Source organism: Acipenser ruthenus, chromosome 25, assembly GCF_902713425.1.
Source record: "Acipenser ruthenus chromosome 25, fAciRut3.2 maternal haplotype, whole genome shotgun sequence".
NCBI lineage: Eukaryota > Metazoa > Chordata > Actinopteri > Acipenseriformes > Acipenseridae > Acipenser > Acipenser ruthenus.
In genome coordinates, this window is record NC_081213.1 from 23,668,370 (window position 1) to 23,688,486 (window position 20,117).

General features: G+C 36.0%; 1 protein-coding gene across 4 annotated transcripts in view; it reads left to right on the plus strand.

Annotated features, from left to right (window-relative positions):
* The window catches only part of LOC117413947 (bis(5'-adenosyl)-triphosphatase-like), a 225,890-nt gene that overhangs the window by 14,251 nt on the left and 191,522 nt on the right, over positions 1 to 20,117 (plus strand). For 2 of the 4 annotated variants that reach the window (XM_058999716.1, XM_058999717.1), the window contains one exon: positions 17,877 to 17,968. The exons of the other annotated variants lie outside the window; for them this stretch is intronic. The gene's annotated coding sequence lies outside the window, so the exon portion shown is untranslated. The remainder of the gene's footprint in view (positions 1 to 17,876; positions 17,969 to 20,117) is intronic. 4 annotated transcript variants of the gene reach the window in all.

A 20,117-nucleotide genomic window follows, 5' to 3' on the forward strand; every position in this document is an offset into this window, starting at 1 on the left:
GTTGGACGCACTCTCTGATATCTTTATTATACAAATTCAGTACAGCGCGATACTTCTGCAGATGGTGAGGATCCGTGCAGGGGTTATCCACTGGTGTTCATTTATTGGAATATTTGCCTTACTTTAAGTGTTGTTTTTCTTTGTAAGCTTGTACATAGCAGATCATTTATAAGAGGCAATAACAAACACTTTATGGAACAGTATTTCTTCATGATTGTTGTCTGTCTGCTGCACCATGAGACGAGGACCTCTTGGTGTCCCCCTGTCTGGTCATAAGAAGGAGCCTTGAGATGAATGTAATGAATAACAGTGGAACATATTTTGGCCGTTTGCAAATGTGCAGAGAGTATAACAGTTTTTGAGTCTGCTATTATTAAAGTATACTCAACGAGAGCTGGGTAAGACAGACTTGGGTTATTAAAATCATGTATGTTCAGTAAAGTGCTACCTCGCAAAAACAGCTCACATATAAACACCACCCTGGCAATCCACAATATTTTAGTAGAAAATTGAATTACTGCCATGTACAGGGACAATGGGCAGGCCAAGCCTACAGTACCTGTACGTTAAACCACCATTGCTTCTAAACCACCACATTTTCTAATCAATGAATGTAATAACATACACTGGAGTTACACTACTGTATATATTTTTTTTTAAAAATGCTATAGTGTACTATTGCCAACATACTAATATCGTTGTGCTTAGAACTGGCAATAGAACTGGCAGTACTCATTTGAATATCGGGCAGGGGAAGCATATTGTGCTTGACTGGTGAAAACGAATATAGTTTGCATTCATTTAGGTGTGCAGGGATTTAGACGTGGGGGAAAAAAAAAGATACATGAAAACATCCAGTAAGTAATTGAAATGCATCCTTGGAGAACTGAGTTTTGTAAATTGAGCTTTCATTTGTATTCTGTATTTTAGTCCTAACTGTGTTTTGTGCCTTCGTGGTAAAGTTCTGTATTGTATGATATGAACAGGCACATACAGTACTTTTATTGACGGTTTGGTGGAAGATATTTAAACCACAGTAATTAAATAACTATAAGTAAATTGATTTCAGATACTCCACATTTTGTCGTTACCTATATTAACTTGTTCAACACTGGAACAGAATACGAGAAAAACAACTTCACTCAAAATTACCTATTAGTAAAGATAACTTCACATAAGCCATGTAATCGGTATGCATGTCTAAAACAGGCACAAGTTACTGAAAGGTGCTACACTATAGAGAATTAAACAAGTAGGTTGCACACCTAACACAATACATCACACCCATGAGTGCTACCAAATTATATTGCCCATCTATGTAGAGTGCGGGTTTCCAGGGTGTTTTGGGGGAACAGTTGTTATACAAATGTGTAACTGTTTCGTCCCCCACCACTGTAAACAAACATCAAAACAAGACTCATAAAAACAGCTGCAGCGTGCGCACAAATATCACTTTACTTGCACTACTGCCCTAGCCTCGTCAGTCCATTTTTATGTCCTTCCCAACATGAGAGATAGTCCTACTGTAGGACCTTTAAGCCATTTTCTTGGCTTGTTGAAAATTGGTGCAAGAGCAGACGACACATCTATTACAGATGTATAATCATGAATAACATAGGCTGTGTACAAGTACATTTAAGGATTTGTTAAAACAAGAAATCTGACAATACATATTTTTAATTAGTTTATTGAAGAAGAATTTTACAGTAAGTTGTATTGCATCGCGGATGAATGTTGTATGTGGATTACACCGTGTAACAATTTTTTTGTTTTTGTTCCTGGGTAGTGAGTGTTATTTCCTAATTGCTTATGCCTCAAAAGTATAGAAAATGGCTATTATTCCCCACAAACTTTGCTTTTGTGACCAGGACAGTGATATTTTGAAATGTACCTTTTTTTCAGAACATTCCAGATAGATTCAGTGCTGAGTAAACTTGGAGTAACTTCTAGAACTTTCTAGAACTTTCCAGTAATATAAATAGTAGTATAAATACAGGGGCCTTAAGCCCACCAGTTCAGTTTAGTTCCAGCTGCCTAAGTGGATACATATCTGCATTTTTCTGAGATGGCATCAAGGTCATAGGAGACTTCAAAATGGTGGCATTCCTGATGGGTCTCCAAGGCGGTTTTACCAAGTTTCCCTGCTATCTTTGCCTTTGGGACAGCAGGGACACTAAGGCGCACTACCACAGGCGGGACTGGCCACAGCGGACCGAGTTCTCTGTGGGGAGGAACAACGTCAAGTGGGAGCCACTGGTGGACCCCCGGAAGGTGCTGGTGACACCACTGCACATCAAATTGGGCCTTATGAAACAATTTGTCAGAGCTCTAGATAAGGAGTCGGCAGCCTTCAAGTACCTTCAAGACTTCTTCCCTAAGCTGTCTGAGGCAAAGGTCAAAGCCGGTGTCTTCGTCGGACCACAGATAAAGAAGATCCTGGAGTGCAATGAATTCCCCAAGAAGCTCACTAGTAAGGAGAAAGCGGCTTGGAACAGTGGTTCGGGGCTTCCTGGGCAATCACAAGGCCGAAAACTATGTGGAGCTGGTTGAGACTACGGCACAATGGGCTGTAGGATGTCCCTCAAAGTCCATATCCTTGATGCTCATCTTGATAAACTCAAGGAGAACATGGGAGCGTACTCGGAGGAGCAAGGCGAGCGCTTCCACCAGGATATACTGGACTTTGAACGCCGCTACCAAGGACAGTATAACGAGAACATGATGGGAGACTACATTTGGGGGCTGATTCGTGAAAGTGATTTACAGTATAATCGTAAATCTCAAAAAACTACTCCCTTCTAAATCTTTTGTAGTCATTTTTGTATTACTTTAGTATAAATACATGTTAATTTGGATTCATATGTTGTTTTTTTCTGACTTTATGTGAACGAAAAGACACAAATTCGCCCGTTTTCTCATTGGAAATAGGTACATTTCAAAATATCACTGTCCTGGTCACAAAAGCAAAGTTTGTGGGGAATAATAGCCATTTTCTATACTTTTGAGGCATAAGCAATTAGGAAATCATACTTACTACCCAGGAACAAAAATTGTGTTACATAGTGTTATAGATGGCTCTTTATTAAATAGCTCAATGCTGCTCTTGTTTCCAAAAGAAAAACATAATAAAATATTAAGAAAACTCTCTTGGGCTGGCAAGATTTACAAAGAGGTCTTCAAAAGAACATGGTTTTATTGAATCATTTATCAAAGTAAAACAAACTAGGGGACTGATCAAAAATCAGAAAGGGGTTATTAATGAGTTTAATACACCCTTGCTTGTCATTTGTTTTTAAATTATTTTAAAAAAATGCTCAATTAATTTACAGTGTTTCAGTCAATTTGCACAAAACACAATCACAGTATAATCAGATTTAGAGATCATTAAGGACTGGATAAGCAGCATAAATATGCAAAGCTTTGCAAATTATGTCCTTCTTATTTTTAGCTCAATTGAGCGTCACTCTCAAACCTGTCCGGTGTTCGGTATTTAGAAACTGGCAAGTCATCATATCATTAATGGTTTGTCTGCCTCGCACTGACCATTAGTAATGCAGGTTAATAGTGTCAGCGGGAAAATGTGCAAGGAGTTTATTTTTATTAGATGATTGTACTTATTGGTAAATGGTATCTGCATGTAGTCATAATGAATTATATTATTAAACCTGTTGTTTGAATGACAAATAATGGTCTGTATCCGTGAGGGACTTGTACATGCCATTGGTAGTACATGTGAAGTTTTCTGATGACATCTACATGAAGTCATTCAGTTAGTATCTAGTACACAGTAGACATTTATTTTTTATTTATTTATTTATTTCTTAGCAGACACCCTTATCCAGGCCGACTTACAATTGTTACAAGATATCACATTATCATCTGTAGTAACCACACTTCTGGAGAATACCAATAATAGCATGAATATTAATGTTGCTTTTGTTGTAAATGATAGCAATGGTTTTGGTTTATATTTAGCATTTATTGTGGTGTTAGAATATGTTTTTACATGTTCTATGTGTTGCATACGCGTATACATTGTGCCATGCTTTGTAAGCTTATTTGGTAAGGAACTCTGTAATTTTTAAAATGTATAATAACACAGGATATACAGTAATGGTGTACTTTTAATACATTTTGGACATTTGTACAGACAGATGATGGAAGAAAGACTCAGCAAATGTGCCTGGATCATGCAGTTGTTTTGGTAAAGTGCTTTTCAATTACAAAAAAGCTAAGTGGCAGCTCCTAGAGTTACATATCTAGGCTATATCATCATAGATATCACAGACTAGTCTCCAAAGTGTAATTTGGGTAAGGGACAATACCTATCCGCATTCATGCTGACTACTGTCTCTTCAGGGGTTAATGGACAGAGCTGTGAATCAATTTATAAATGTGTACTCAAGTGTAACCAAAATGTAATCTAATGTTAGTTTTAGGTTTTGAATAAGTACAGTAATTAAACTGGTACATGCGCTTAGTTATGTGTTAACCAAAATACATAATGTATTTGATCCATTACGCATTCTGCTCTTTTACCCTTGCAGTGATCTAAGCTGAATCACATCGTGATAAACGATGCATTCTGCAATGTGTTTTCATGTCATCATATTTCAAGCAGCATTTATCAATGCACAACGCTACTGAAGAGTGATCAGACAGGCTTCCTGGAATTTCATTTAGCTCCATATCAGTATCAAAAAATGCTAAGAAAACAACCAATGTCTGCCTTTTCAATTACATCTACAGTGGTCCCCAGTAAGCTTTTGGTTTAAGCTTGAACATTATGGATTTGATGTTGTGAGAAAATGATGGATTGCAATTCTACTCTGTATTTCAAAACTTTTTGACCCAAGGACCAACCTGGGTTACCTAAAGATGGGCATACTTTAAGAAATCAATGCACAGACTTTTGTGCAAAATAATCGTACAGTATACAGATACAACTGTAATAGTTTATTTGCAAAAAAAAACAAAACCCAAAACCGCAATTGATTTCCTGCACTTTGTGCCACTTGCTTTGTAATGCCTTTTATAGTAACCTTAAGATTTTGCAAGTTTTGAAGAAGGAGCATCTAAAGCAAGTGGGTTTTAACACTATAAAAGAAAATAATTGTTTTGCGCATTAGACAGTCTATCAAATCTTTTGACATCCTGCTGATTTTATTCCTATGTGTCACACTAAGGACTGTAACTAATGGTAACTCTAATGAGGTGCTATCTCAATAATGTGAGTTCAAGCACAAAATAACTCATGAATCCTCATCACTTACTGCTAAAGTTTGTCATCACTTATTATTTCCACAAGGAGGCTCAAGACAGTTAAAGTCATGTTGTTGCAGAAATAATGTATCTATTTAAACAAGGTACATCTTTAACTCAAATAATAAATTCTAAGGTAAGACGTATACAGTAGACAACCATTTATCAGTGTTCTTGACTTCCTACAAGTTTTAAAAAGATCTATAGTTTAACCTTTAAAACCATGATATATTTTGACCTTTAACTGAACACTGTTTTAGAACTGACAAGGGACCAAGCAACATATATTAACAAACAGAATGATGGGGAAAAAAATGTAAACATATAAGTAAATGAAGAAAGAAAAAAAAAAAAATGGAAATGGCATATGTGCAGTAGTGAGGGAAGTCATTATCAGAAATTGTAACCAAAATATTTTTCTACACTAAAAAGAAAAGAAAAAATGTAAGCTATGCTAAGTTGATGTATTGGCCAGTTCTGTCAGACTCCTTCCACTGGAGAGGCTGCTATACCTGGCCACGTTCCACCTCCTACCCCATAATGTGTGTGAAAACCTCTTTGCTATTTTCACCCCATTTCGTTTGCTCAGGGCACTCATGTCTGTACATTAGCATTTGATTGTGATCTTGTGTCTCTTTGTAAATGTTTGGTTTGATCACATTTGTGTTGACTGCTGCATAGGTGCAACATTATTATACAATTGCAGTTATCAGTTTTAATTATTTTTTAAAGTTCCTATAAAGATAGAAATTCCATATTTAAAATTCAATTCCAGGGTATGCATTAGGAGGAACGTTTGTGTTTCAAAACTCTATGAACAACTTGCTGTTCATTTTATACCCCAGATCCATTTCTTTTTTATTCTCCATGCAGGATATCAGTTTTCTGGACAGGCAGCCACCCAGGCTATCCTTAGAAATAATTAGGCGTGCTCTTGGCAGAGTAATACAAGCCAGGAAATTAACCGTGGGACTATACTCCCAACTCCAGGCCACACACGCTTTGGTAATTACTCCACACATTTTGTTAGTGACACCACTGTAGTACATAGTTGTCCTAAAATGTGGAACATTTTCTGTTTTCCATAGTATTATTTAAGAAACATAACTCTTTACCTTCCAGTCTTTTTTTACGTGTAAGAGCCTATATGGAGAAATGAAGGGAATTTGACCTGTATCTAAGACTTGCTTAAAACCGCATGCAGTGACATTTTCCGCCCCATTGTTGCTTACTTTACTTTAATTATTGCCTGAATACAGTCTTAGGTTTCATGACAAATGCACTAAAACTAATCCATCACTTACCGGTAAACAACATCACACTTTGTGTGAGGTCTGTGTTGCTTGCTAGCAATGTGCTCCCTGATAAATACAGTGAAATCCACTACAGCAGTAATAACAAAGACTCTGAGGGATTTGAGAGGATTCAAGACCACTAAGGCAAGAGGGATACCTAAAACCAACATTGCATTTGAGACAGTGAAGCGTTAAAATTCTAGGACTAAGTTTCCTGTCAAGATGATGCCATACTGAACAAAATAAGCTCTAGGAGGCCCATGTGTGGGTTTAAAGGAGGGAAGTGCAATTACTGTAGCCTTTTCTGGGATATTGTCTGTTCCAGTAGGATATACTTTAATGCTGGAGCGATACTATGAATTAACTTTAGACCATGACTGAATCAGAACCATGCACCTGATTAGGTTATACTTTCACTGTAACCTTAGCAGCACATACTCAGTCCTCTCAATAGGACCATTACAGGATTTTCACACTTTATCATATGGGGGTGGAGACCACAACAGCTGTGTCGTATAAGAATGTGACACCTGATTTCTACATAGAAGACATTGAGAAAGACTTCTAGTCCAAGCATTTGTCAAATAATTGTGTACGTTTCTTATGTATTACCACATAACCCAATTAAACAGAGGAAATCCTAACCAATTACTAGAGGTACCAATGAAAGCTCCCCCACTATTACTACTATTTCTGCATCTCTCTTGAGGAGGTTCATCATTGTTCTCTATCCTATTGCCCCTATTCCCACTGAGCTCCAGCTCAATGTTTCATTAAATTAAATCCAATATTATACATGCATTTTGGCTAAAGATTTAATATTCAACGCTTCTTATTCCATCATTAATTTCCTTGTATAATATTTAATGGATTCGTCGTGTTTTAGCAAAGACGTTGCAGGTTTTACAATTACAAAACTACAGCAGGTGAAATAATAGCACACATATTTTTATATGTTAATAACAGTTTGGTTATTAACATTATATACATTACATTGAAGTCGTGGGTTTCATAAACACACACACTACAATAAGCAGATTTAAGTAATGAAGAGCTTTTCACACTATGTGCAGTTAACAAGGACGTTATTTAATTTGACTGGTATATAAACAATGCTTTCATTTTGGAAATCGCTGCTATTTAGAGCTACAACACACAACAAACTTACAGTTTAGCTATTGCTCCTGCCTTTTGACAAATATATTGTTTTAAAACAAATTGTATCGGAAACTGATCTTGAATAGAACGTACACTATCTAAACATCAGTTAAGACTTGGAGATCTCAATATTATAAATCCGTTTTCTGAAATAGCTAATGGGTCATTGTCTTCCATAATGGGATAAACCATATTGCCTGAAGAAGAAATGTAATATTGTCATGAAACTTGATCCCCCTTATTTGCAGCCGGACTTCTGCTGTGGCAGATAATACACACTATATGCTGTATGTATGTATGTATGTAAAACATGTAATATGAAGCACTATGCAGACAGACAACAGCTGGTGAATTTTCGGAACTATTTCAAATCATAAGTAAAGCAAACTGACTCTGCCTTCCACTTGCCAACAATGGCCTTCTGGATCTATATTTCAGAACTTGAGATGAAAATCTACTTGAGGGTTTGGTTGAAACAGCTTCGATTTTAATTTTTGTATTGCTTTTTTTTTCCCTGTGGTTGCTGAAAATCCAACTGCTGCTTGGAACTGCCAAGAATGTGACCAGAATAGAAAAAAAATCTTTGCACTTAGTTGTGTCTGGTATTGAAATACAGTAAATGGTCAAATATTGATCTTCATTTTATTAACTAAGTTCAGGTGACGGAGCGTAATTTTACAGTGGAAATGTTTTATGTACTACCCCTGCAATTAGGTTTAATCATTATCATGGAGTGTGCTGCTTTCCAGGTCACGTAATGCAAGCCCTTAAATAAGTTAATAGGTCATGCTGCATGGACAGTGATACATAACTCCTTATTTCTGGAAATACTGAATCTATATTATTGGTCATACAATTACAAAGGTGAGTGTGTTAAGGACATTCATCTAGTTGACATTCATCAAAGCTAAAACAGAGAGATACATTTAAAATAAATACATCTTAATCTGTATTAAAAAGAAAAGAATGTATTTTATGTTCTGTTTAGTTTGTTCAGTTTCACATGTGCTTTCTTTGCCAGACAGAAGGAGATGCCAGACCCCACTCCAGAACCCCTGTTTAAAAATAAAAGTGAATAAATAATATTGGATACAAATGACATTTAAACTCACATAGAACAGTTGTTAATAATAATAAAAAGGTGCATCTTTTTTGCTTCTCAGTAAAAGACACCATCAAGATACTCAAGGGCTTTGCTGCTAGCCTGCAAACACTGTACAGATTAAATAACTTACAGTATGGCCTAACGATCTAAAAACAGGCCCATGATACTTAATGACTACCTTTTATTAATGCAGGTGCCTTGTGTGAAATGAGAAAGTCACACATATTTTCTTAACACTCTAACCCTCCTGTGTGGTCCAGTGGTTAAAGAAAAGGGCTTGTAACCAGGAGGTCCCCGGTTCAAATACCACGTCAGCCACTGACTCATTGTGTGACCCTGAGCAAGTCACTTAACCTCCTTGTGCTCCGTCTTTCGGGTGAGACGTAATTGTAAGTGACTGCAGCTGATGCATAGTTCACACACCCTAGTCTCTGTAAGTCGCTTGGATAAAGGCGTCTGCTAAATAAACAAATAATAATAATTTGGATTTTTCCCCTTTGTTTTGCAACAAATTCTGTTGTATTGTATTACATGTTTGAATATGTGAAATACAATGCTGCAGCTCATTACATTAAACATTACTACCAGTTTTGATTCAAAGTACCTATTGTTGGTCTGCCCCATGCAGTGCAACCATAGACATTTCATTGAAACAGCAACAGCAAAGCGGTCAAAATCACTATATATTAATACCCAATTTGTGTTTTCATTAAAACTTATCCCCTAATGTAATTTATACTTAGAAGATGATTCCACAGTAACCAGTGACCAGTAAACAATGTAATATGCAATGTCCCATTCGCTATTTATTGAGAAAGGCTGTGAAAGCTTAAAGCATATTCTTTTCTGGCATTGTCATCACTATATATCCTGTCTCCAACTCAGTTACAAATTGATGGAATATTTTTAATAAATACTGAAAGCTGTAAAGGACCTGAAGCTAGCCTGTGGAGCATTCCAAGTCAGTGGTGAGGTGACATTCCATATCATAACATTTTATTATTTTTATATAGTATTGCAATTTCATAATGCATGTAAAGTATAATAAATATGTTTCCAATCAACCTTATGATAATTTAATATATAGTATAAACAGCACGTCGCTTGTGTATAAACTTGACTGCATACTACTTGAGCGTTTGTATGTTAGTTTAAAAATGATGAAAAAAAATCTATATAGTTATGTTTTTGAAAGTCAGCAACAACAAATGTACTTTAATGAATGTTAATGCTCCATATTGATTGTACTGTCTGGGTGTCTTGTATTGTGCATGCTGTTGCTGTCTCCCATGATGGATTTGTAAATGAGTCTTGCACTCAATCGGCTTGCTTCTTGGTAAAGAAATATCATTTACATTTTGCGTGATAGTCAAAGTGATAAGAGAAAAAGCTGAAGTGCATTAGCTGCTCCAGAAAAACACACTTTATTATTTGGAGCCTTTTGAATTCCTGAAGGACTTACTAAGCTTTTCAACTTCTGTATAGAACTCTCATTCTGAGGGCTAAATGTATTTTATTGAGTTATTCAGCTGAGACTATGGAAAGGGCTAATTCATGACATTGTATTTCTTATGTACGGTACAGCATAAACGTGGTATATCCATTGAACTTCCACCTTGACAGCATATCTGCAACCTCTATGGTTCAGTAAAATATAATTATTTGAGGTAGAATGGACATGGAGAAATGATTTTATCTTTGAATAACATATTCGTGTGTGTGAAAGGATAGTGCAGGTGGTCAAGGCTGGAGGAAGACTTCGAGATGATTGGCTGCAGTTTAGCACTTCAAGCGTGTATTTATTCAAAACAAACAAATCCCAAATGGGCACAAAAATAAAGAGTTAAACAAAAACAATCCACAATCATAAAACAAAAAGAACCCTCACCCAAGCTGTGCTATCACGGTGAGTAACATAAACATGGAAGCATCAGCATATATCTCCTCTCTTTCTCTAGCTCCCTTATATACCATGTGGCCAGGGTTGATTGACAGTTAATCATTCAATCAACACCTGGCCACATTCTCACATGTATTTGGCAAAGATAGGAATTAACCCTATCCATGCCAACCACCACCACAAAACACACCCAATATACACCAGAACAAAACACACAACAAACCCCAATATTTACAAAAACAAACAAACAATACATTATTTACACAATGTGTTTCTGAAATTTCAAACCTTTTGATAAAACGTCTCCAAAGACGGTATTTTGAAGACCAGCAAAGAAGTGTTCATGGGTTGCCACTGGAAGTAAAACAAGTGCAGTAAATAGAAAATTGATGTCCTAAAAAATAAATATATATATATATATATATATATATATATATATATATATATATATATATATATATATATATATAAAAAAAATTGTAATAAAGCTCAGTATACTTTACACTGTACAGTAGAAACTTTTCCTTCTTTGTCGACCTAAACTTTTTCTCAAAGATACTGTTCTCAAGGTGATAAAGGTAATTTAATTAGTCTGTCTCATAAACAATTATTAAAATGAATTATTTTGAGCCAGCTGTGGAGAAATATTTTCCACAGTCAGATTCTGGTAATTAATATTCTACTTACAAATCCCCATAGTGAAGCTATAGTGAATGCCATAGGTTTGTGATTCTGTTTTTATATTACCTAAGGACATCAGGGTAATCAGGGTGATGTAGAGAGAAGAGCCAGAAGAATACATATTATCCTTTGGAGGACTAAATAACAAGAAAATAAATGAGTACTACTGTGTTTGTGAAATTAGCCTTTATTTAGTGATAGGATTTTTTTTTTCTTTTTTTGGCTTTGTGTTTCTACAGTATTTTAAGTGCCTCTTGTGTTTAATTGTCATTCCCCAACACAATATAAAATATCTGCAAGAGCAGCTTTGGAGAATCTGATTTAAGCATCTGTATTGTACAGGTAAGACAGGGAATGTGTAAAGAAAAAAAAAAAAAACATGTCGAAAAGCAACGTTTCAGTAGAAACAAAACAGCAGGAAGATGTCTGCTTTCTGCTTTGGATTTCCTGTCTTGTTTTTATTGTAATCACAATTCTTCTGAGAGGATCTTTTGACACAGTCAGTTGCTGGAGGGAGGAAAGAGAAGGAGTTGTGGGCTCAAATGAGGAAAATAAAAGTGCTTGCAAAACCAAGGACACACGTATAGGACCAGACAGCACAACAACAGGGGAAGGAAGTGTCATTGCTAATCAGGAGAAGTTGCTTTGCTTATTCATATATTCATGCTAAACCCTTTTGTATGCCACTGTAATGGAAATTATTCACACTTTTGTGCAGTACAACTTCTGGACTGACAGAGTCCAATCTGTTCATTCTAAGAAGAGAGGAACACCTGATCATGCATACCAACAGATCAGTGCCTAATACCATTGTAGGGTTAACCAAGTCTTTGGTTGCTGTCCCAGTTGGGAAAATGTCCCAGCCAAATGCAGGTATACAGAGACAATATAGTTATATTTTGTTTTTGTTTCTTTCAACTTGAACACACTGCACCAAGAAACATCTGTAGATATTAACAAATCAGCATCTTTCAAAAAACACTCAAGCCCACTCAATTGTCATACAAATCCAGTACAGTTTCTGATTTCCAGTTCTTTAACGCTTGTAAGATTAAATGCATAATGGCAATTCTTTCAGGTTCATGAGGATGAATTTATAAGTGTTCCTTAATGTCGGTGTCCAGATTTCAAGTCACGGTTCACAACTGTTTGCTCCTGATTTGGCTTTGGCTTGGCATCCTTGCATGTCTTTAGATTTGTGCGTTAAGTGAATATAGACATGTCATTTGTATCTGTAAACACTAAATATAATCAACGTGTGTCTTTTTAATATTACATAATATCCTGTGATGGAGTCTTTTCTGCCAACTGTACATTCTGTCTGCAGTGACCAACAGTACTGGTGGTGCTGGTTTAAAAAATATACCTTATCTACAAGCAATGCAGTCATGACTAATGTTCTGATTCAGTGTTAGATAAACAATCCTTGCCAAATGAGATTCATTTCTAAATGATCGTGACTGAAAAAAAGATGAGAGGATGGGATGGTTTTCCCAATGGCTTGTAATACAGCTTCAGGGGATCATTGTACCATTTTTCAAACAACTGAATTGCTGCTTTTTGTGCTAGCTTTGTACTGTTTTACTTGAAAAACAATAAAGTAACATAATTAAATCCACCAGTAGTTGTAACCTAAAAAGCATGAAAAGTGTTTTAGGTCCTTTTTCAGTAATTGCAAGAAAACGGTTCACTTTCAATCGCAGAAACCAATCGATGTCTGTTGCATAATACACTAATTGCCTTTTGATTTGAAGTTGGGCTAAGATTAGATTGTATTCCATATGGTTTAATATAGAACTCTCCCAGCATTCACACCCATAAGGTATGCTCGGTTACAGCTTGTGTAACCCATGCTTACTCTTCCACATTAATTTAACAGCCTGAACAGGCTCTTTTTGTGAAATGTTAATGGTAAAACCTAATAAGGTCATCATTTTACCAATTTCTTATTAAGTGTGTCTAATTTTTATCAGTTGTCATAATTTTATACTTTGCATTTCCAGTCAACATAATGGTGTTTGAGTACTGCTCTGACCAGTTAGATAATTAGCTAGTTTATATCTTTTTCCCCAGATACATTAAAACATATATATATATATATATATATATATATTGTTGTTAATAAAGTAATATATTTCTGTACAATACTGGTGATAATGCTGCACAAAGCTTGTACAGTATTGAACGTGCTGGATACAAAGTTCAAACCATAAAACAGAGAAGGAAAAACACAATAGGTTTTCATGTAGAGCCTACAGCCCTCCTCTGTTCCAGAAATGCCTCAGAGCCTGCCTAGAATAAATTATCACACAGCATTTCAAACTGCTCCCTTTGACATCTTCACGTAGGAGTGGTAAGCTTGTGTTGCCCTCAGCTCAGCCCTGAACAGGCAGGATCACGACCATCCACTCCTGCACAGCTAAGCAAGCCCTGTGCTCAGAAGAGACTTTATTCAAATAACTGCACAGACTATTACCTTCTCACACCAGTAGAGGGGGGTCCTTCCATGTTAGGGCTGAGACGCATCAATCGTTGCCTGTCACAAGGCTGATCTTCATCTGAAATGTTAAGAAGTCTGTTAGGAATTTTACTTGTAGTGTCACACTGCTGATTGTGTCATTTGACAAACTTGTAGAAATAAACGTCGTCATGGAATAATTTGAAAATATAAAAAGTGTACAACTGTCATAACTTGTTAGTTAAGTTATAGTCGCAAAATGCTAATTTTGTTTAATGCCAACCATTAAAAAAACAAACAAACAAACAAAAAAAAACTGACAAACTGCTGACAAAAAGTGGCCCTCTTGCCTCTTTGATGTTGTTTCTATGTGTTATTAGTATGTGCTGATGTAGATCACTACTTTTGATAACTGCATCTGTTGCTAGGCTTTGAGAATATGAATTTCTTATGCAGCTTTTCGAAAATTATTTCACATAGAACGACTTTAATCAGTGATATTAAATGGCATCATATATTCCTACTGAAGAAAATACTGCTTAGGATCTGAATGGAGGTTTAATAAGGCAATATAATTCCTGATTTAGAGGGCATCAGACAGTTGATACTATGAAAGCTACTATATGGACAAGGTCCACTACCAAAGTTTTTTTTTCTTTTTGTTATTAGATTTGCCAAAGATTTATTTAATGGCTACTGTTGCTATTTAAAACATTTTGAAGCTCAAATTTGCAAGGTTTTTTTTTGTTTTGTTTTGAAATGTTTTTCTTTCCTTCCGTTTCACTTTTTAAAAGCTAGATGTTCCGTCTGAAAATTCTGCGGTCAACTACCGAGAGTGGGTGGGCCTTGCAATGCCGTTTCTTGATTGGTGGATAAAAGATGGAGTGTTTCCAATTGGTTCTTTTCAACAATTACGGGCATGGTTGCCCTCCTCTGGTCTATACAGTCAATAATGTTTGTTTTTAGACAAAGATATAAGTAACATTTACATTTTACTTTGAGAACCACTCATCCACTTATGATAAAAGTGTGCAGAAGTGTTTTATGGCAGTGCTAGTTTGCCTGTTATTACTAATGACAGACTGACACCACTGATGTTGTAGGTGTCAAAACTGTTTCTTGAGGCTTACTAATTAATTGAATCTTGATTGGAGACAGATCTTTTGTGGTTTGTGTTTTTGTGATGCAAATCTGGCTGGTTTGCTCCTTGATAAGCAATTAGCATCTAATCAAGAGTACATGCAAGGCTAATTTATTTGTTGTTGTCCCTGAAAAGACCCTGTAAGATACAACATCTTGTTTACAAGGGAATCCAGAGGGGCAGCGGCAGTACATTTTTCGTTTTGAGATATGTTCTGATATTGACCTGCTGAATTCTCCCTTCAGTGCTGCACTTTTGTCTTTGTTACCCTAATAAATGTTTCCCATAGTAAAAGCATAGCAAAGTGTAATAAAGCATAATGAAAGCATGGTAAAGCAGAGGTAAGCATTGTAAGGCACATATAGATATGGTAAAGCATATTAAAAAAAACATGGCAAACCAGGATGAACTATGATCTATGCATAGTGTGAAAAGCATGGCAAAAGTACAACAATGCAGTGCTTAACTTGTATAGGGGAGCTCAATTCTCCCTGGTTAAGTTTCTCACTATTCTACTAGCAGTCCTGGTTTTGTGTTGACATTTAATTTCCTTGGTCTCATTTACTTTCCGAAATATACTTTACCCTCATTATAGCTGTTCTTGGGAACTACACATTATGCAATTTTAATATGATTTAATCCAATTGAAAACCAAGTCATAGTCCACTTAAATCAGAAAATATATCATGTCAGAGAGCCTTTTATGGTAGAAATGGCTTATTCTCACTAAAATGAAAAAATACCCTGGGTTTAGAGTGGTATTCTGCAGTTCATTTACTGCCTCTCCAAAGCTTTATGAATATGGGCCTTTCTATTCATGTTACTTTTTTTAATTTGGTTGTACAGTATCTCCAGAAACTCTGATTGCACTCTGCATACCATTGAGGAATGTAATGGATTTCTGGCTATGCTTATGCACTGCCACAAGGCAGCTTGGGTTAAGAAGGATCTGAAATAAAAAGCATTGTCAAGTGCGTTTTCCCATGCATTTACTCAGCATCATTTAGTCACATGCCCAGCCACTGGATGTGATGGAGATGCAGCTCAGTAATTATTACAGCGCAGTGAAGTAGGATCTAGTGGAGTTCCATTAATTTGTTCCATTAATTTCCCCCCATTATTGTGACACACAATCAACGTACACCTTGTTCAGGGTCAGGTAAAAGCATCCCACGCTCACCACCATAAATACAGTAAGAGGTTGGCTAGCTTTAACCTAAAACAAAGGATTGTGAGATTTAAACTCACAAGCTTCTGACTCTAGGAGTTAAACCCCTGGGCACAAACTTATACCACTAACTATACACTTAAGTGAGTGAGAAGTAAATATAGGTCAATTAAAATGTAAGCATTTATGAATATTATTACATTGTAATTTTTATTTTTTTTGACTACCGGTTTTCTTAGACAGGCATTGTTTAGACAATTTAGAATATTATATTTTACAACATTTTTCCATTTTGGCATTCATAATTTAAAAATTTCACATTGTTTTTTTTTTTGTTTTTTTTTTGTTAATTTAGTCATCGCCAATTTTTTACCCGGGTTACTCTCCCCAATTTTGTATGCCCAATTATTTTCTGTATCCTCGGCTCACCGCTCGCAACACCCCTGACGACTTGGGAAACAGCAGCTGGAAAACGCGTCCTCCGAAACGTGCTCATGCCAAGCCGTCATTTTTCTCACTGCGGATCCACTGCGAGGCCACCAGACCTATAGTGCCGGAGGACAACACAGATCTGGCGGCTCCACTGCAGATCCACAGGCGCCCTATCAGCCACAAGGGTCGCTGGTGCGCTGTGAACCGTGGATTCCCCTGGCAACCTAAGCCCTCCCTACCCAGGTGGTGCTTGGCCAATTGTGCGCTGCCCATTTGGAACCCCTGGTCACGGTCAGCCTGGATTCAAACCTGCGATCTCCAGGCTACAGGGCGTATCCTGCACTCCACGCGGAGCACTTTTACTGGATGCACCACTCGGGAGCCCACATCACATTGCTTTCTTTATTTGACATGGCAGGCTTACATTGCGAGCTATAAAGATAACAGAGAAGGATATTTATTAGAGGATTTCCCTTTTATTCTCTATGTTTTATGAATAGTTACAAATCATTGTCTTCAAGATTAAGGAGATAAAATAAATGAAAAACCTAGTAAATGTTTTAAACAGTAAAAGGTAATTGCTGTAATTGATACATTACCAACGCTATCTGAAATAGTACATTCTTTTGGTAATGTTTATATACAGTTTTTCATTTTAATTTCTTTATTTTATTAGTAAAGAAGACAATCATTAAGAAATCATTTAACACTTAAAATTAAAATCCTTTAACTAAATGTCAGGAGTATAGATATTAATTTGAGTGCTAGTGTGGAGCAATGAAAAGAGATTTACAGCTGCAAGCACAATTATAATTGAAATCACCCCATGTCAGATATGAGAATGTTTTGTAACATTCTGCTGGATCCTAGAATATACTATGAATAAAAGCTTTCTAATTCAATATAGGAAGATTTTTGCAATATGTTTGTATTCATGTACATTATTTGATTTTGCTTCAATTGTCTGCTATTTCAATATCTTTGTACTGTTGTGCTATACTAATATAATACACCCTTAAGTAGCCTGTTTCCCATGTCCCCATGATTTTGTGTGTTTATTCTCTCACATATCATGAACACTTCTGCAGTTATAGGAACACATTTGAGTTCAGTTTTGCTTTTCTGCAAGGGTGTGTCAGAATCCGAATCCTGAATCAGTCAAACTATTGGGCTATTCCCTTCAGTGGGTATTGATTATAAGATAGTACAGCACTGTTCCCCTATATAAGACACATGAAAAAGTTGAACCTCTATTTTCTTTATATTTCCCATTAAGAAACCATCAACAGAAACAACCAGATTCTGAATATTCCTGTGAAATTGCATCAAACCAAATTTCTCTCGCCTGAGAACCCACCTACAGACAAGGTAACATATATTTTAAATGTTAGATAGAAGATATTTTTAAAAGACCATACAAAGAGATGCAAGGGTCCTTCAACTTCAATGAAATATGGAAGATTTGTACCAATTGGATATTGAAAATTCCCAATCCTAGCTCCTGACTTTAGGTGTATCAAAAGCTGCACATTTCAAATTGCTATATGTTGTCAAATATGAATAACATTGTTAGGTGTAACATTTTTATATTCTCATAAACATACTGCATTGAAAAGTTTTATTATACTTTGCATCATGCATCAAGTATTAAACTGATTAAATTGTTGTGGTTTATAAAAGCCACAGGCTGTTTTTAGGCAGCTGCCACTTGGTATTTAAAACGTTGTCTCTTAGGGTAATAAACCAGTGATTTAAATTACAAAAAAAAAAAAGAAAAAAAATGCTGTTTAAGTTGTGCATATTGGAAAGCCCTTTCACTTTTATTTATCACTTTAAAGTCACAGAATGCTGGAAGGGGAATACAATATTAATGATTTAAATAAAAGTGATTGCTCCTTTCTTTCAAAAAAATCTTGATATATGCACGGCATTAAATATTTCATTCATAATTTCCAATACTGCATCTTATAGCGTCTGTTTTATATAACATGAAGTTTTTAGTAACTATAACTTTTAAAATAAGAAGTGTTAGGTCCCAGAGTGAAAATCAGTGGTTCCAAGGCGAAACTTCAAGACTTGTCCTAGTTCTCCACAACGTTTATGATAAGTAAGACCGAATTATAACTGATTTAGCATTGATGCCCTTTCTTTTTGGGAATTTGAACCTTTTCTCAAAATAATTGGTAGTAAGCTGGTTTAATAAAAAAAAATACAATCTGTACTTCTGATCATCTGCCTTTTCAAGAAAATACTTATGTGAACAAGCAACAGTTATTGTTCTGAGTAGTTTCTTGTTTGTTTTGTACAGTTATAATTATTATTTATTATTATTATTATTTATTTCTTAGCAGACGCCCTTATCCAGGGCGACTTACAAGATATCACATTATTTTTTACATACAATTACCCATTTATACAGTTGGGTTTTTACTGGAGCAATCTAGGTAGTGTCCCCCACTAGGGATTGAACCCACAACCCTCCGGTCAAGAGTCCAGAGCCCTAACCACTACTCAAACAATGCCACTACTAATAATGTTATTCCTCTGAATAACTGAAATAGAGATTTTTAGTGCACTTCATAACGGGGGGGGGGGGGTCCCCAGTGGTATTAAAATCACTGATGCTTGGAGTGTAGGATGAGTCATGTGAGTGTGTCGAATAGCGCTCAGAGTAAGTCGCCTTTCTTGGCTGGGGACATAGAAAGCACTTCATTGTGCTCCAGTGGGGTTGGCTGGGGAATTTTTGCCTCATTGCACATCAGCTTGGTGACATTTGTTTAGGATTGTTGGGTTAAGGTTCAAAATAGGCCTACAAGGTTTTTAATTATGTAAATAGAGTAAAGTGTATTCTTTCAATCCAGGTTTTGGTTTTGATACAATTTTTTATTGAACCAACTTCAGTGTAGCAAAAGTTATACATAGGCTTTCAGGACTACAGGTACAGTACATTCATCAAGGTCCTTTAGAGTTTGAGAAGAAACATTGCATTTCTTTTTAAATTTGAATTGGAATATGTACGACCAGAATAGAACCGAGACCTGTTTGAACAACATTTTTATTTAGGGAATCCTTTTTTAAAAGTGCATGGTTTGTTGATTGTGTGAACTCTGTTAAAGTGTTCTATTGGCTGCAGGAGGGGAATGGATACACAGCGAAAAAAGGGGCCCGGACAAGAAAGAGGCAAAAAAATAAATAAAAAAGGAAAATAATAATGGCAGTTTGAAAAGCACAGGAGAGAAAACTTTTAAAGCATGGGAAACCTGCAGAAGAGGATAGTAGAGGAAAGGAAGGAAATAGGGTAATAAACATTTCTTATGATCTGTATAGATCATAAGAAAGTTGACGTCTCAGTCAAAATGCCAATAGCTGCATTTTGTAACAGCTGTAACTTGTAGAACAATAAATCAGTTCCTTTTAAAACCACATTTGCATTATTAATCATAATCTGTAAAAATGGATGTACTGTATGTTAGTTGTTTAAAGCCAACAGGTGGGAGCATGGACAATATTAAGTGCA